This window comes from Triticum dicoccoides, chromosome 4B (assembly GCF_002162155.2).
Source record: "Triticum dicoccoides isolate Atlit2015 ecotype Zavitan chromosome 4B, WEW_v2.0, whole genome shotgun sequence".
Classification (NCBI taxonomy): domain Eukaryota; kingdom Viridiplantae; phylum Streptophyta; class Magnoliopsida; order Poales; family Poaceae; genus Triticum; species Triticum dicoccoides.
This window is the reverse complement of record NC_041387.1, coordinates 642,766,119-642,773,049: the sequence shown is the minus strand read 5'-3', so window position 1 is coordinate 642,773,049 and position 6,931 is coordinate 642,766,119.

Here is a 6,931-nt window from a genome sequence, read left to right as displayed (position 1 = left end):
CCCCGAAATTTTCCTCCCCCTCGCTTCTACCACGGTTTTTTTCGTCATGGACGGCCCAAAGAATGTCATGCAGCTACATCTCCGGCCCGCCCAGGACAACAAGCCCATTTTCTGTCATGATTTATTGTCATAGAAGTAGGAGCCCACCACATCTATGATGACACCGGGTTTTGTCACAATTATCGTCATAGAAGTGTCATATGTATGACAGGAAAAAAATTCGTTCGGCCCAAAATGTCACGGATGTGTCTTTTTTTTGTAGTGGGAAATGATTTTCAAATGCTTAAATATGTCAAGGACTCATTGAAAAATAGTTTTTCGATGAAGGACTTGGTAGAAGTAGCTTATATTTTGGGAATCAAGATCTATAGAGATAGATCGAGAAGGCTTATTGGATTAAGCCAGAGTGCATATACTGACAAGGTGTTGAAGCGGTTCAACATGCAAGGTGCCAAGAAGGGTTTCTTGCCCATGTCACATGGCATCAGTCTTAGCAAGACTTAGAGTCCTTCGACTCCTGATGAGCGAAGACGCATGGATGGGATTCCGTATGCTTCGGCTGTTGGGTCCATCATGTACGCTATGGTATGTACTCGTCCTGATGTTAGCTTTGCTCTTAGCATTGTGGGAAGATACCAAGCTGATCCAGGTGAGAGTCACTGGACAGTGGTTAAGAATATCCTTAAGTACTTGAGAAGGACTAAGGATATGTTCCTGGTTTATGGTGGTGATGAAGAGCTTGTTGTAAAGAGTTATGATATGTCTCCAACGTATCTATAATTTATGAAGCATTCATGCTATTTTATTATCTGTTTTGAATGATTATGGGATTTATTATACACTTATATATTACTTTTGGGACTAACCTATTAACCGGAGGCCCATCCCATATTGTTGTTTTATTGCCTCAGTATTTCGAAGAAAAGGGAAATCAAACGGAGTCCAAATGGAATTAAACCTTCGGCATCATGATTTTTTGGAAGAATATCATCCTAGAGGCTTGGAGATCAAGTCAGAAGATACTCAAGGAGCCCAGGAGATAGGCCCCCCCTACAGGGCGCGGCCCCCTGTCTCGTGGACACCTCGAGCACCCCCTGACTGACTTCTTTTGCCTATATAACCCTACGTACCCTAAAACTATCAAATATCAAGATAGATCGGGAGTTCCGCTGCCGCAAGCCTCTGTAGCCACCAAAAACCTCTCGGGAGCCCGTTCCGGCACCCTGACGGAGAGGGAATCCATCATCGGTGGCCATCTTCATCATCTCGGCGCTCTTCATGACGAGGAGGGAGTAGTTCACCCTCGGGGCTGAGGGTATGTACCAGTAGGTATGTGTTTGATCTCTCTCTCTCTCGTGTTCTCTCTATGGCACGATCTTGATGTATCCCGAGCTCTGCTATTGTAGTTGGATCTTATGATGTTTCTCCCCCTCCACTCTCTTGTGATGAATTGAGTTTTCCCTTTGAAGTTATCTTATCGGATTGAGTTTTTTATGAGAACACTTGATGTATGTCTTGTCGTGCTTATCTATGGTGACAATGGGATATCATGTGCCTCTTGATGTATGTTTTGGTGACCAACTTGCGGGTTCCACCCATGATCCTATGCATAGGGGTTGGCACACGTTCTTGATTCTCCGGTAGAAACTTTTGGGCACTCTTTGAAGTACTTTGTGTTGGTTGAATAGATGAATCTGAGATTGTGTGATGCTTATCGTATAATCATGCCCACGGATACTTGAGGTGATAATGGAGTATCTAGGTGACATTAGGATTTTGGTTGATTTGTGTCTTAAGGTGTTATTCTAGTACGAACTCTTGAATAGATTGATCCGAAAGAATAACTTTGAGGTGGTTTCGTACCCTACCATAATCTCTTCGTTTGTTCTCCGCTATTAGTGTCTTTGGAGTGACTCTTTGTTGCATGTTGAGGGATTGTTATATGATCTATCTATGTTATTGTATATTGTTGAGACAACTTGCACTAGTGAAAGTATGAACCCTAGGCCTTGTTTCCTATCATTGCAATACCGTTTACGCTCACTTTTATCATTAGTTACCTTGCTGTTTTTATTATTTCAGATTACAAATACCTTTATCTACCATCTATTTTGCACTTGTATCACCATCTCTTCGCCGAACTAGTGCACCTATACAATTTACCCTTGTATTGGGTGTGTTGGGGACACAAGAGACTCTTTGTTATTTGGTTGCAGGGTTCTTTGAGAGAGACCATCTTCATCCTATGCATCCTACAGATTGATAAACCTTAGTTCATCCACTTGAGGGAAATTTGCTACTGTCCTACAAACATGTGCACTTGCAGGCCCAACAACGTCTACAAGAAGAAGGTTGTGTAGTAGACATCAAGTTACACCGATGCTAGTTTCCAAACCGATAGGGATGATAGTCGATCGCAATCTGGGTTTGTGTTCATTCTGAATGGAGGAGCAGTGAGCTGGAGGAGCTCCAAGCAAGATACGGTAGTTGATTCTACAACTGAGGCTGAGTATATTCCGGCTTCTGAAGCTGCAAAAGGGGTGTTTGGGTGAAGAATTTCTTTTCTGATCTTGGTGTGGTTGAGGGTGCGTCTAAGCCATTGGACCTCTATTATGATAATAGTGGTGCCATTGTGCAAGTCAAGGAACCACGGAACCATCATAAAACCCAACACATACTCAGGCGTTTTAACCTTATTCGCGACATTGTCGAAAGAGGTGATGTAAACCTATGCAAGGTACACACAGATGCAAATGTTGTTGATCCATTGACGAAGCCTCTCCCACGTCCGAAGCATGAGGCGCACATGAGCTCCATGGGCATACGATGCCTAAATGATTGACTCTAGTGCAAGTGGGAGACTGTTCGAGATATGCCCTAGAGGCAATCATGTGATGATGATATTTCCATATGTATTCATGAGTCCTTTGTATTGTCCTTGAACATCATCAATGATATGTATCAATAAGTATGTGACTTGTTTGTGGAACTATGTATTGTATGATGATCGTTCTAATGGTCCCTAGTTGATAAGGTTATGCAGACACATATCCTCGACTAGTATATGACTCGGTTGATGACTATGTTTCGCAAGTCATGTGCATGGAGATGCTAAACCGATAGTATGGACTCAGGGATGGAGATCACTGAGTCGGACAGACCCACTTTGAGACGCAGCGAGATATAGTTCTAGGGACAGAGCGGTTGCAGGCGCTATCTCCTAAGCATAGTCCGATGACAGATTTAGGTCATGTTCATTGCGGCGGCAGGGTGCGGTTGTCATGGGTTCGAATCCGTCGAAGATCAAGTCTCCAGGGATGTCGGCGGTGTAGTTCAAGCTTCCAAACCTGACCTGATAGCCAGGGGCGTAGCTGTCGATCTACTCTAGTTGGCCAAGCGAGTTGGCCCGCAGTGCGAAGCCGCCGAATACGAAAATCTGTCCAGGGAGAAAAATCTCACCCTAGATTGCATTGTTGTAGATGATGGAAGGAGCCATCAAGCCTTACGGTGATGGCACGGTGAAACTCTCAATGAAAGCACCAATGTCGGTGTCAAAATTGGCGGATCTCGGGTAGGGGGTCCCAAACTATGCGTCTAAGGCTAATGGTAACAGGAGGCGGTGGACACAATGTTTACCCAGGTTTGGGACATCTCGATGGAGGTAATACCCTACTTCCTGCTTGATTGATCTTGATGATATGAGTATTACAAGAGTTGTTCTACCACGAGATCATAGAGGCTAAACCCGATAAGCTAGCCTATGATTATGATTGTTGTTGTCCTACGGACTAAACCCTCTGGTTTATATAGACACCGGAGGGGCTAGGGTTACACAGAGTCGGTTATAGAGAAAGGAATCTTCATATCTGAATCGCCAAGATTGCCTTCCACGCAAAGGAGAGTCCCATCCGGACACGGGACAAAGTCTTCTATCTTGTATCTTCATAGCCCAACAGTTCGACCAATGTATATAGTCCGGCTGTCCGAGGACCCCTTAATCCAGGACTCCCTCAGCAATAAACATGATCTAATCATATGCATGCTCAACACAAACACCAAATAACATTTATTTAGGTTCAACACTAATCCCGAAAGTATAGGGAGTGTGTGATGATGATCACATCAATCTTGGAACCATTTCCAACACACATCATCACTTCACCCTCAACTAGTCTCTATTTATTCCGCAACTCCTGTTTTGAGTTACTAATCTTAGCAACCGAACAGGTATAAAATACTCATGGGGCTACTATGAGCACTAGTAAGGTACACATCAATAACATATGTATATCAAATATACCTTTGTTCATTTTGCCATCCCTCTTATCCGCCAAATATTTGGGGTACTTCCGCTTCTAGTGACAATTTCCTTTGCAGTAGAAGCACTCAGTTTCAGGCTTAGGTCTAACTTTCGGCTTCTTCATGGGAGTGGCAACTTGCTTGCCATTCTTCTTGAAGTTCCCTTTCTTTTCCTTTGCCCTTTTCTTGAAACTAGTGGTCTTGTCAATCATCAATACTTGATGCTCTTTCTTGATTTCTACCTTCGTCGATTTCAGCATCACGAAGAGCTCGGTAATCGTTTTCGTCATCCCTTGCATACTATAGTTCATCACGAAGTTCTAGTAACTTGGTGATAGTGACTAGAGAACTCTATCAATTACTATCTTATCTGGAAGATTAACTCCCACTTGGTTCAAGCAATTGTAGTACTCAGACATTCTGAGCACATGCTCACTGGTTGAGCTATTCTCCTCCATCTTGTAGGCGAAGTACTTGTCAGAGGTCTCATACCTCTCGACACGGGCATGAGCCTGAAATACCAATTTCAGATCTTGGAACATCTCATATGCTTCATGGTGTTCAAAATGTTTTTGAAGTCTCGGTTCTAAGCCGTAAAGGATGGCGCACTAAACTATCAAGTAGTCATCATACCGATCTTGTCAAACTTTCATAACGTCTGCATCAGCTCCTGCAACAGGTATGTCACCTAGCGGTGCATCAAGGACATAATTCTTCTGTGCAACAATGAGGATAATCCTCAAATCATGGACCCGGTCTGCATCATTGCTACTATCATCTTTTAACTTAGTTTTCTCTAGGAACATATCAAAAATAAATGGGGAGCTACAACACGAGCTATTGATCTACAAAATAATTTGTAAATACTATCAAGACTAAGTTCATGATAAATTAAGTTCAATTAATCATATTACTTAAGAACTCCCACTTAGATAGACATCCCTCAAGTCATCTAAATGATATGTGATCCAAATCAACTAAACCATGTCCAATCATCACGTGAGATGGAGTAGTCATCAATGGTGAACATCTCTATGTTGATCATATCAACTATATGATTCACGTTCGACCTTTCAGTCTACCGTGTTCCAATGCCATATCTGTATATGATAGGCTCGTCAAGTTTAACCCGAGTATTCCGCATGTGCAAAACTGGCTTGCACCCATTGTATTTGAACGTAGAGCTTATCACACCCGATCATCATGTGGTGTCTCAGCACGAAGAACTTTCACAACGGTGCATACTCGGGGAGAACACTTATACCTTGAAACTTTTAGTAAGGGATCATCTTATAATGCTACCATCGTACTAAGAAAAATAAGATGCATAAAGATAAACATCACATGCAATCAAAACATGTGACATGATATGGCCATCATCGTCTTGTGCTTTTGATCTCCATCACTAAAGAAACTTCATGATCTCCATCATCACCAGCTTGACACCTTGATCTCTATCATAGGTCGTCTCACCAACTATTGCTTCTACGACTATCGCTACTGCTTAGTGATAAAGTAAAGCAATTACATAGCATATGTATTTCATACAATAAACCGATAAAGATGGGATTTGCCACTCCTATATGGAGAGATATTCTCTGGGCCCTATCAAGTGATCAGATTTCGAAAGCATGGCCATGTGACTTGGGTTAAGTGTTAACCCAGTTCGAGAATCCGTATCACGGTTTTGAGAAGAGAGGTCGAGCTACCACAAGGGTGACAAGTACTCGCCTTGGGCTTGACAACAAATATCGTGAGGCAAAAGGAATGTTGCATATGACACATTGTCAAGGTTCATCAAACGACTTTATGCACAAATGGGAGTTGGCACGTTCTGCTAGGAGCCACTACGAACTATCGACTCTGGTCGTGTCCATGTGTACGTGAACCTATAGGGTCACACACTTAAGGGGTTGCAGCCCATTCGGATTAGATCCTAGTGGAAAATGGATGTGGACTCCTAGTGGGCTCAAGTGTTGAGCCCATCTCGAAGGTCTATATAAAGGGGAGTGGGCGCACCACTTAGGGTTGATCCTTTTTCACACTTGAGAGCCACCGCCACTCCCCACGCCCATGTCGCGTGGCCGGACCTAGCAGTCCGCTGCTCGATGCTGCTCCCCGTACGTGTGGATACCTTGGAGGCATCGCATCCGCGGTGCTTGGACGAACCATTCAAGGGAACCGCGAGGAGCCGTTCGCGGTAGATCACCATTCACGGATCTTCGCTGTTCATGGGAGATCGACATCAAGAGGGGATACGGGCCGAGAGATCGACTACACGCATCACCAACTCTACTTCCGCTGCGGTGACTGCGTCTAGTGGTAAACCCGATCTCGTAATCTATTTCCAGCAGCATGATCTTGGGTGCGGGGTAGAAAATTTTATTTGGCGCTAATGTAGCATACCGCGTGTTCCAACACATGATGACCCCTCGCCATATATAGACACACATCAGTTTTTTTAATCAGCTAATTAACTCGCCGGGTACTGGAAAAAAACCCACCCCACCCATACGACTCACCCCCGGTCTCCCGACATGGCTCGCCCCCACCCGCTCCCCGCCTTCTCCCAGGCTCCCGGCGTCACCCGCCCCCACCTCCTCCCCGTCTCTTGGCGCCGCCCCGCCCCCAC